This window comes from Peromyscus eremicus, chromosome 6 (genome assembly GCF_949786415.1).
Source record: "Peromyscus eremicus chromosome 6, PerEre_H2_v1, whole genome shotgun sequence".
Lineage (NCBI taxonomy): Eukaryota > Metazoa > Chordata > Mammalia > Rodentia > Cricetidae > Peromyscus > Peromyscus eremicus.
The window spans coordinates 109,099,710-109,112,320 of NC_081421.1; positions in this window are offsets into that span (position 1 = coordinate 109,099,710).

Below are 12,611 nucleotides of genomic sequence, written 5' to 3' on the forward strand. Positions count from 1 at the left end.
TGCTGTGGCAGAAGCATGCACACACATTGTGAGTGCTCGAACACATGTATACAAAAATAATTGTTTTAGAAAAGAAAAAAGAAATACTAAATAAAGTAATGATGTAATTGTTCATATCATAGGTTGTCAAAACACAAAATAGATGGCGCTCTGCACATGTCAAAGTGTGGGGAAAATATGAGAGCATACAGTCACAGTAGAGCTGTGTACGTCAAGATGTTCATTGAACATGCCATCACATCATGACCCACCTAGTCTAAAGAGTCCACGAGGTCTCAGCTGAGTAGAAACTGGTCTGGCCGTGAGCAGCTGAGCACATTCTCTAGGAGTGGAAGAACCTATGCAAATGCTGTGAGACTGGAGACGGAATGTTCAAACTTACTGTAGCATGCAGAGGACAAGCAGAATGGCTGTGGATGAGATTAGGGAAATAAGGTAGACAGGATGGTCTAATGGACCTTTTTCTTCAAAGACACTTGTATAAATACTGATTGTAACTCTTCAAATTAGAAACAGCCAAAGTGTCCAGTAGTTGTTATTGATGGAATAACATTTTTCCCTTAAATCATGGTATGTCATACAACTTTTTCAAATGATAAAATATATTACTAAGCTTAAAAATGAACCACAATATTAAGGTAGTTTGCAAATGCACATGCCTGTTATGATTGTTTTGACATATATAAGTGAACAAACAAATAAATCTAGGAGTCTTTATGTTGAAATGATTAACTGACTGGTAAGATCATATTCATTGTAAGGTAGAAATTGAGGTGTTTTGAAATAGCTTGATTGGAAATGATACAGAACTGCTGGCCCATTCCAGTTCTACATCTGTCATACTAACCCTTGCAATACCTCTCAGACCATCCAGATACAAGCTGTCTTCAGTCTTCAAGGACTGACTCTAAGACATTGGGTGGTTTTAAAAAGAGAACATGTAATTGCTTATGAGACTCAGTTGGTCAGGGGTGCAAACATTAACAAGTGAGACAGGTGAGAGAGGAAAGAAAAAACTCTGAAGAGAAGAAAATTTGAGGACGATAAAAAGGATGTGCACATTGCTAGTGGGTAGGCAAACCAATCAGCAGGCAGCTAGCAAGGAAGTCAGTGTGAACATTCTGCCTTTGCCGACTTGGGTTGCCAAAGAAATCAGTTTCATGATTTCATCTCATGGAGAATGATGAATTCTCCAGAAGAACTAAAAGTGTAGCTGTGGAGCTATGTGGCAGGCTGCCTCTGTAATCTCTGCCAGTTTTCTACCCAACAACACCCTGCCAGGCCAGGTATAAATCATGTCACTCCCTAGAAGCTCTCGTTGGGTGGAGCTTGAATTCTCAAGCATCTTAGGATCCAGGAGACACCTGCAGTCAGTGGCAGGAGAACATCGGGGTGTCTTTGAGAGCAAGGGAGCCCTTCTCAGTTCCTGTGCTTTGCTTCGGGAACTAAGGCCCTGGAAACTCAAGCCACCCCAAGCTAGTGGCTTTTAGATTCTTGTCTTTTGAATTCAAAGAATGAAATTCACGGACCCCAGAAGGTAAGTTTTAGAGAGGGGGGAAAAAGTTATTTTTATTACAGAAAGCTGAAGAGAAAGAAAGAAAGCAGCCCCTAGCTACAGGAGGGGTCCTGGAAGTGGGATGCCATCAAGGGCCACTGCCTTGAAGTTGACAAGGCTTTGTTGGGTGAAGGATGGAAGAAGGGGAGAGGAGCTGATTCAAGGTGCCCAGGTGCCCCATTTCAGCCACACTCCCCCCTCAGGGGGGAGGGAACATGGAACAAACAGACCTCCTCTTTCTGACACCAGCCTCTGGTCATGGCAGAACCAGAGACATTTTGGCCGAAACGTATCTGGCCTCTTTCGAGGACCAGGATGCTTACATACTCAAGAACATTTTTGACTTCTAGCCAGGAAAGAAAACTGTCCACTCTTCAGGAACACCTTTACCCGAAAACTGCCTGGCCAATCTCCTGCTAGCAATCTCCTGCTTTCAGCATTTCCTTTCCCTCCCTGAGGAGACAACGCTAACTGCGCTAACTGCTGTTAGGAAATGGGGGTGAAAATCAATCTGGGTTCTACAAGTCGAGGCAGGGGTTCGGGTGTGTCTACTGGCTTGCTCCTGTAGTGGGCCTATCTAAAAGGTCCCCAAAAGTGCTTCTATGGCTTTATTTGTATAATTGTCAAGTAAAGGGGGAGGGGTCTTTGGCTCCTGAATAGGGAGAAACAATAAGTGAAAGGTGAGTCTGAGGACACGGAGTAGTTCCTATGGTCCCCATTCTTGTAGATTTTCAGGAGTTAGAGGGTGACTAATGGAGCCCACAGAGATGGAGTCAGACCATCGCAGCCCCTCTGAGTGTGGACTGACTGTAACTAAGAGACAATGAAGTTAAAGCAGCAGTTAACTACACCAAGTCCAGGGTGTAACAGGATGACCCCCTTCCACCACAAAGACACAGCTCACTCTCAGAGCTGTTCACCATCGGCATGGTGTTGTCTGTCATGGTCTGAATGGTTTTGCAGATCTTGTAAAGCAGATAAACATGAACAGAACTACCAGGAATATGTAGATACCCAGCATCCAAGTTTGATAACAGTACAAGTGTTCCCTTGGGCTGCTGGGATATCTCAAGCTATGCCTATTTGTATGATTGTCTTTCATATCATTTGAACTTCAGAATTAATTAATGGTGACTGGGGGACACTAAAGGGGAGAGGAACCTCATCCACAAAAGTGTGTTTTGTGTAATGTAACCAAGATGCTAAAAATATGTGTTTTTTACATAAATTTCTAATGTCTTCTGACTCAAAATGAGTGTTGTAGGATAACCCAAATTTTTCATCTTACTTCAGTATGCAGGTGCTGCCGTCTTTCCTTGTTTGTGTTTTGTTTTGTTTTCCAAATATTTGCATTAAAAGTTTGCCACCTTTCATCCGTCTGTTCCTCTGTCATCAGACTTGGTCAAAGGGATAAGTCCCCAACCAAAAATCTACAGCAGCCACTTTAATGAATAGTAAATTCAGCTATCCTGTTTGCCTTTCAAATGCTAGTAATGATCTCGAATTCAGCTCTCAGTGGGCGATAGTAATTAGTTGCATAAAGAATTAATGAATCTATAAAAATGACTAAGCCACAGATCTTTTTCTTCTTAATTGGGGCAGAGAGTGAGATCCAGAAAGCCTTACCCACAAAGCCTACAAAACTAGCCCATAAGAAATGCCTTAAACAGAGTGCAAAGGGGAAGGCTGGAAATCTTCAGCTAAGGACGACTAGACGTGGCTGGAGCCACTGGAGCAGGATCATAGGCGCTCCAACTGTAGACCTGGAGCTCGCACATTAAAATCCACAAACCTGAGTGGAGATTTAAAACGCTAATGAGGAACAAGGTGCAAGATGGCACAGCTAGAACAAGCAGACAAAAGCCCAATTATGCAAACGAGCCAGAAAGCTTGTACTGTGCGACACAAAAGTCCCTCAGTTTGTGCAGCAGGGTGTTGCTTTTTGCTCCGGCCCCTTTCTCCTCTGGAAATGTGTGTTTTCCTAATAAGCTCCTATTTCTGCTTCTACCCACAGGTCTCTGCTCAGCTCCTTATTCTGGGACATAAGATCGTGAAACCCCTTCGAGGTGCCCATGGAACCCAGATAGTTGCCCCTTGTCAGTCGGTGAGTCAGAAAGCAGGTTAGGATTTTTGTTTCTAATCTCGTAAGCTTTCTACTCATTCTGGGGTGCCTGAGAGTAACTACTCCAAGTTGTGAACAAGGGCAGGCGACATACTTTTAGGGAGATGACGTTTGGAGACTCCGGTGACTGGATAATCCGGTTGTGGGCCGAGATCAGGTAATGAACCAGATGCAAGAAAACCATCTTGCATCAAAAAGCTCCTTGTAAAATCACACCCACCCACATGCCACAGCAGGTCCCGGGAAAGACTACCAACCTCACAGGAGCGGGGAACATGTTCCTTTGTGCTCTCTCTCCTCACGTGCATGCCTTCCTCCGCAGCCCCTCCCTCTCTTCCTTTTTCCCCCTTTCTTCCTTTACTTCCTCCTGCTTTCCCCAATGCTGCTCACACAGTCGTGGGCACTAGGAACCGAGGGGCTATCTGGATTCTCACTGCTGTTCAGAGGTCAAGGGTCCCGGCCTCAGCCTCTGGGCACTACAGCGCCAGAAGAACCAAGTGTCACATGATCTGGATGGCTCTGGGCCTCAACAATGGTGCCTCAGCTCCAAGTCTGGGGCAGTCCCAGCTGCTGGCTCTGCCATACACTGCCTCCTCCCCGCACTTCCCTGATGGTGGAGATGCACTCAGCTCTCCTCATTCTCAGAACTCCTCCTTGGCTCTGCTGGAGACATCCCCACTGTTTGGGTTACTTCACTTGGTTTTCTGGTTTCTTGGTTACTGTGTCCTTTCTACTCATTTAGTAGACATTTCTCTCCTGAGAATATAGACTGGGTCTGCCAGTTAGCAAGACATTCCTTCCAACACGGGATCAAGAAAAATAAGTCGATCATTTGTTCTTTTAACCTGCTTGGGTGTCTGGGAAAAGACCAGAGCCTCGTGGGAGAGGCCTTCCCAGGTGTATAGGATATAGTCTCAGAGCGGCCCATAACAGAGACTTGTTTCCCAGTCTTGGGAAAGTTATCATGGGACATAGTTCCTAGAGAAACAGCACCAGTGTGTCTCATCCTCCTGTAAGCTGTGCTCAGTTCTCCAGAGACACCTGGTGGATTTGACGGGATGCCCCAACACACCAGGTCTTCTGAAGGCCTCCATACACGGATTAGAGGGCCCTTGTATTCTTGTCAGGCACAAGGAAACTCAGTCTCTGGCTCCCTGCCACAGTGTAAGCTCAAGAACTAGACCATGTATGATCCCGAGGAAAGGGTGCGGGTACCGTAACGCCATTCTGATCCTGAGGAAAGGTTGTGGATACTGTAACGCCATTCTGATCCTGAGGAAAGGTTGTGGATACTGTAATGCCGTTCTGATCCTGAGGAAAGGTTGTGGATACTGTAACGCCATCCTGATCCCGAGGAAAGGTTGTGGATACTGTAACGCCATCCTGATCCTGAGGAAAGGTTGTGGATACTGTAACACCATCCTGATCTTGAGGAAAGGGTGCGGATACCGTAATGCCATTCTGATCCTGAGGAAAGGTTGTGGATACTGTAACGCCATCCTGATCCTGAGGAAAGGGTGTGGATACTGTAACGCCATCCTGCCCCATACAGGCTGGTGGTAAGAGGTTTGGTCAAAGGATGGAAGAACCTATATTTGGTCTTGCCTATTCATTACCCTAAGGAAAGTGGGATATGGGAGGAAGCTAGAAGCCATACAAGTGGATAATTGACTCAGAACCCCATAATTTTCTGAGAGCACAGGCCTTTTTAGAACAGGAGCTTGGGATTACAACACCCCAACAGGAAGTAATAGGTGTAGGGTGATGATTGAATGCCACCCCCAGAGACAAGATCAAAGAGGTTACACAAGAAAGGGAACAAAACCCTGCCCTGTTCAACAGGGAAAGAGGAGAGTCTGAATAGCAAGCTTCACCTCTGATAAACACAGACACACACATGGATATAGAGAGAGACATATAAATATATCATAATGTATATGTATATATATGTATATGTATGTATATATATATATCTTTGACTAGGGCCTTTCTTACACTTCAAAGATACACAAATATAAACTTCTACTTTCTTTTGCTGGAAGGGATTTTTAAATTTTTTAATCACATTTTATGTATTGTAATACAAATTTCATATTTAACACTGTATTAGAATAATTTACATTTTTTAAACAGAAAAAAAGGAGCGTGATTTCTTATCTAATGTAACTGTGTCATGTGCGAGAAACACGTGGCTCCACATTAGCCACTCCATTAGGAGGAACCACCTCAGAATCACTTGAGAGTCTGTAGAAAGGCAATGTTGTGACAGTGCCTGGCATTGGACCCCTCTTTCACGTTCTCTCATTATTATATTGTGAAGTGAGAATCCACCCCCAACTTCCTTCAAGGTCAAAATTTCAACTTTGCAAGGAGAATTCTCAATTGACATAACTTTCTGTAATATTATTAGCCAATTTTTTATTGGCATTGTTATCGCCTAAAAATTGCAATTAAAATTGTGGTGAAATAAATGGTAACTATGAGAAATGGATTGTTTTTTCTCTACATAGGCTCCTCTTGTGGAGTGGGCTTCAAGTTAAATCAGACATTGTGCGGCCACACCAACAAGTTCTGCGCCACCATTGCCTTAGCACTTCTTGCACACAGCACAGATTGTAGGTCATGGCTTTTTGGCTGGGTTGCTGCCCACATTTCTCCTTCAGTAGCCCACAGAGTACCCTCCCCAGCCAAAGAAACTAGAGCATAGGGGGGAAGGCTTCATTCAGACACCAGCTCAACCTCAAAACATTCAATGAGCTGTGTGGATGCTGTTCTCAGCCAGCAATGTGGCCCCATGTCAGTCTTTGCAGAGCAACCCTTTACCCTAGCATCAGCCTGGGTTGTTTGGGGATCTCCATAGGAGCCCCCAGATCCCCCCCAACACCTCCACTCCCACCCCTGCCAACAACTCAGCTGAATGTAACCCAGCCCCAACACTAGGAGCCTTGCCTGGCTACAAGAGATGGCCAGTTCAGACTCCATGTCCCCCATTACCATGAGTCCTCACTAGGATCACCCTCATAGATTCCAGGAAGTTTCTACTGCACTAGGTTTCCACACTGCCTCTCACATGATCCCAAATTCCAGCCATCTCTTTCCACACTCCCTCCTTCCATCCGATCCCCCCAACCTGATCCCTCCTGATCCCATCCCCACTGAACCCCCAGTCCACCCATAAAATTTATTCTATTCACTCTTCCTCAGGAGATCCATGTGTCCTCCCTAAAGCCCTCCTCTCTACCTAGCCTCTCTGGGTCTATAGATTATAGCTTGGTTATCATTTACTTAATGGCTAATATCCACTTATAAGTGAGCATATACCTTATTTGTCTTTCTAGGTCTGAGTTACCTCACTCGGGATGATTTTTTCTATTTCATCCATTTGCCTGCAAAACTTTCACAATTTTATTTTTTTAACAGTCTAGTAATACTCCATCGTGTAACTGTACCACATTTTCTTTATCCATTTTTCTGTTAAGGGATATCTAGGTTGTTTTAAATTTCTGGCTTTTTTGAATAGGGCAGCAATGAACATGGTTGAGTAACTGTTTCTGTGGCAAGATGAAGTGTCCTTTGGGTATACACCCAAAAGTGGTACAGCTGGGTCTTGAGGTAGATTGATTCCCAACTGTCTGAGGAACCACCACACTGATTTCCACAGCGGCTGTACAAGTTTGCACCCCAGCAGCAATGGAGGAGTGTTCCCCTTGCTCCACCATCCTCACCTGCATGAGCTGCCACTTGTATTATTGATCTTAGCCATTCTGACAAATGTAAGATGGAATCTCAAAGTAGTTTTGATTTGCATTTCACTGATGGCTAAGGATGTTGAACATTTCTTTAAAAGTTTCTCAGCCATTCCTCTATTGAAAATTCTCTGTTTAGATCCATACCCCATTTTTAATTGGATTATTGAGTTTTTAAATATATAGTTTCTTTATATATTTTGGATCTTAGCCCTCTATCAGATGTGGAGTTGGTAAAAATCTTTTCCCATTTGGTAGGCTACTGTTTTGTTCTATTGATGGTGTCCTTTGCCTTACAGAAGCTTTGCAGTTTCATGAGGTCCATTTATTGTTGATCTTAGTGTCTGCCCTATTGGTATTCTGTTCAGAAAGTCTTTTCCTGGGCCAGTGCATTAAACACTGTTCCACCACTTCCTCTTCTATCAGATTCAGTGTATCTGGTTTAACGTTGAGGCTTTTGATCCACTTAGACTTGAATTTTGTGCAGGGTGATAAGTATGGATATATTTGCATTCTTCTACATGTAGATGTCCAGTTTGACCCGCACCATGTGTTGAAGATGCTATCTTTTTTGCTAGTGTGTGTTTCTGGCTTCATTATCAAAACTCAGGTGTCCATAGGTGTGTGGACTTATGTCTGGGTCTTCAATTCGATCCCATTAATCAAGGTGTCAGTTTTATTACTCTATCTCTGTAGTACAACTTGAAATCAGGGGTAGAGATAACTCCAGCAGTTCTTTCATTGTTTAGGATTGTTTTGGCTGTCCTGGGGTTTTTTGTTCTTCCATCTGAAGTTGAGAACTGCTCTTTCAAGTAAACATGTTTCTTATACCAGAAAAAAAGTATAGCTACAAAAGTGTTACACGAAGAAAATGAACCATGTAGGGAAATGGGGTATTGAATATGTACCAGAGTTAAGTTTATTAAATGAGAGTTTAGTCCAGTGTTGCTTCTTTTTATTAGTGGTTGTTCATTGTACAAAATTACAGGTTTCATTGTGACATTCTCAGACCTGTATGTGATATGCTTCGATATGATTCACTCCCATTACCCTCCCCAGACCCCTTTCCCACTTCTACTGGCCATCTTCCTCTTCTCAAATAATCCTCCTCCTGCTTTCAACACTCTTTCTCTTGGCCAAGATTCTGTAATGAGAGAAACCATGCAACATTTGTCTTGAAGAGTCTGGATTATTTCACTTAACAAGATCATCTCCAACTCTATATATTTTTGGGCAAATGACACAATTTCATTCTTCTTAATGGCATAATAGTAGATAGCTGAGATAGATAGATAGATAGATAGATAGATAGATAGATAGATAGATAATATAGATAGATGCCAGATGATAGATTGATGGTAGATATAGATAGATAGATAACAGATAATAGATAATAGGTAAATAGATGATGATGGTGATAGATGAATGATAGACAATAGATAGATAGATGATAGATAGATGATAGACAGATAGATGATAGATATAATAGATAGATAGATACATAGATAAATAGATAAATTAGATAGATAGATAGATGATAGATAGATAGATAGATAGATAGATAGATAGATAGATAGATATCATACTTTCTTTATCCAGTCTAGATTGAGCATCTAGACTGGCTCCATAGCTGAGTACTGTGCACAGTGCCTCAGTAAACATGGATGTGCAAGCATCTCTGTGGTGTACTTAGAGTCCCTTGAGCATATATCCAGGAGCAGGATAGCCAGAGCCTTTGACAACTCTTTTTCGAGTTTTTCGAAGCCCCTTCATACTGATTTCCATAGTGACTACACTAATTTACATTCCCACCAACAGTGTGTACAAGGGCGCTACACTCAGGGTATCCTTGCAGCAGCTACTTTGTGGTTTGTTTTTCTCAATGGTAGCCATTCTGACTGAGGTGAGATGTATCTCAATGTAATTTTGATTTACATTCCTTGATGACTGAAAATAGGGAACATTTTATTCATGTATTAATTGACCATTTGTATAATTTTTCTCTTGAGACTTGTCTGTATAGTTCATTTGCTTATTTATATACTGATTGTTTGGGTGATTAATCTTAGATATTAATCCCCTGTAAGAATAACTAGCATAGGTTTTTCTCGCATTCAACATGTCAGTTTTCTATACTGAGCAATTCTCCAGCTCCGCATGGACTCCAGCTTGGTCTCTTACAATTTAATTCAGTTCTGACACAAACTACCTCAAGGCAAGCACAGAACCCATAGCGCAGTTCCATGAAACTGCCTCCCACATCAGAAGCTAATCAAAGCCGGTGAATGATAGGTTACTCAACTCTCTGACAGAGGTAAAGCAGCCATTTCAATGACCTTTCCTCAGGACTGACCACTTATTGCGCTAGGTCACAGAACTCAGAGAACCACTTCAGGTTAACTTGAAAGGATGTTAAAAAGATATGAAAATAAACAACTAAATGAAAAGATGCAGGGTAAGGTCCAGATAGCTCCTGGAAACAGCTGAGTCTGACCTTGTTAAACTGAAGTGTAGCCTCCCAGCACTCGGGTGTGTTCACCAACCTAGGTCTCCAGACCCCCAAACTAGAGAGATACAATATGGAGAATCATTACAACATAGGCATGATGGGCAGGCACATCAGTTGAATTTCCAACCCCTCATCCCTCCCTAAAAGATAGTAAGTGAAACCGAGAGCTTTGAGTCCCCGCTCATGGCATGGTCTCTGGGGACCAATTGTCCTGCGTCCTGCTGAAAGTATCAGAAACCCCATCAAGTTGCCTCAGAAGAACAAAATTTCTCCTATATCCAGAGTGTTCAGGGATTAAGGAGCTCTATGTATATCATGCTCATCATTCAAAAAATAACAGTCAGGGGTGCTATGTTAGGAACCAGAAGCTGAGACCAAATGTGTATGTTTTACTATGCCAGATCCCACAGCTTTTACACTACAAGGACCAAGAAACTCGAATCGGGAAATAAAGGCGAAACAGTGCATCGAACTATCCCTTCCCCAAGGAGCTTTTGTACAGTGGGTCACAATCCTTGAAGGAGCTGTTTTAGTTCTAATTGTGCTGTGTTTATTATTTTAGTTAGACAACAGAAGAGGAACTGTAGGTGCCCAGTCTTTAACTTATTGTTACATGAGATGGTTTAGGGCTGTAACTCCGGGGAATTTTCGCAAGGCAACTGTTTTGATGATTATAGCAAGGAATACCACCTTCTCCTCCGTTTTACATTGGGAAACTTGCACGGCAGCATAACAGCTTGAAGTTTAAATTTAGTGGCACCCCCATGTGTAAGGTACCACATTTAAATGTACCAAGATTCCACATACAGCTGTTGCTTGAGCAGTAGTATTAATTAAGCCCACAAAAGTTTGCTGATTGATATAAGTCAGCAGATGCTAAAATTAATTTAGAATCAACCTATGTTACTGAGGTGCAAAGCTAGTTGGTATCCTTTTTTATTTTTTGATGGATGATAATTGTTTAGTAAATTTTGGGTTTCCAATATGATCATGTAACTTTTTAAAAATTATGAGTATACTTTGTGTGCGAGACAGAGCCTCCATTCATATGTAAGTTCTTTCTCAGAGTCTCCAATCAGGATCATCACCAGGATGTCACCTCCCTGTGACAATGGCTGCTCTACAAAGTCTAAAGACCCTCTGTCTTACATAATGCTTAAATTCATGTCTCGGCCTCCTGTTTGCTAGGATGTGACTATGCTGAATGACAGCCTTCCACAGACAGAGCCACTTCAGCACCAACCCCTCCTCGCTATAAAGCAGTGAGAGGGGATGAGATCCTCCCTCCCTGTTTAATCTGTCACAAATTTTTGTCACAATGAAGAGAAACGTAACTGAGGCCATATTAAACAAACATCAGTCTTCTGAGCTTGCTACAGAATGAAACCAACACCCAGGTCCTCCACAAAGTCAGTTCCTCCTTAAAGTGACTCTCAGCTGTGGCTTGCTCCACACTCACCTGTATTAGTTACTTTCCTGTTGCTGTTATAGAACACAATGACCAGAAGCAATTTAAGGAAGAGAGGGCCATTTGAGTGTATGGTTCCAGAGGAAGAGTTCATGGTGGTGAGGAAGACATGGCAGGGTGACAGATTCAGGAAGCCGTGAGAGATGGAGACAGAAACAGACACAGACACAGAGAAAGACATAGAACAAGTAGCCAAGTGAGATTATAAAGCAAAACAATCAAACAAACAAAAAAACCTTATGATGTATTTCCTCCAGCCAGGATTAACTTCCCGGAGGTTCCATAACTTCCCCCAAACACCACCAAAAACTGTGGCTCAAGTGTGCATGGGCCCAGAAGAGGCATTTCTTATTCTAACCACCACATTGTTATATTCACACTGAGTTGAGTGTCTTGCTTCTAGAATCTGTAATAGAGGCTTCATAATATTCAGCAAATGCAGCAATAAGCAGCCTAGCTCCAAATGCAGGCTAGCATAGAGGTGGCATCACAGCTCATAAAAGAGATGCTCATTAGCCGGAAGGCAGCAGTTCAAAGTACAAGTTCATGAGAAGTCAGCAGGACCAATTCGCAAGGCAAACTAAGCCCTAGGGCGTGCTGATCTTTGCTGAAACCCATGCTTGCAGATACCAATGGCTACCACACTAAATGACTAGCTGTAATATTTACATAAAATTGGTTCAGATGTGGATGGGTGATGCCATACCTGGAGGGAAGGAGAAAACTACTGAAAAAATAGGGCTTGCTGGGGAGATTCAGACACACTCTCAAGGAGGTACATAAACGGTTTGAAAGATCAAGGTGACGCCTGGCCAACAATATTAATGGCGACTGTGCAAGATCCATCATACATTTAATCAAATGGAAGACATGAAAGGAACAGGGATGAGTATGGACTTGAAAGCTGCTACAAATATCAAAAGTGAAATCAGGCTTCATTACAGGCAGTAAAGTGAGAAGTGTCTCTGTAGGCGCCTTCCTCTGAACTGAAACACTCACTCCAGAGGGAAGAGGGGAGACTGCGCAAACTCAGGAGGTAACAAGAGTCACAAGTCTGGGAACCCTGAAGCTTGCAAAGTTCCCCAGGACCTCTCCCCAGGGCTGTGGAAGCCGTAAGCAACTGCTCAAGAGAGACTGACCAGCAAGCTGTAGAGAGGTCTCTGGGACTGTGGACTCCTGTGCAAGCCATGCAGAGAGCTCCAGGGATGAAG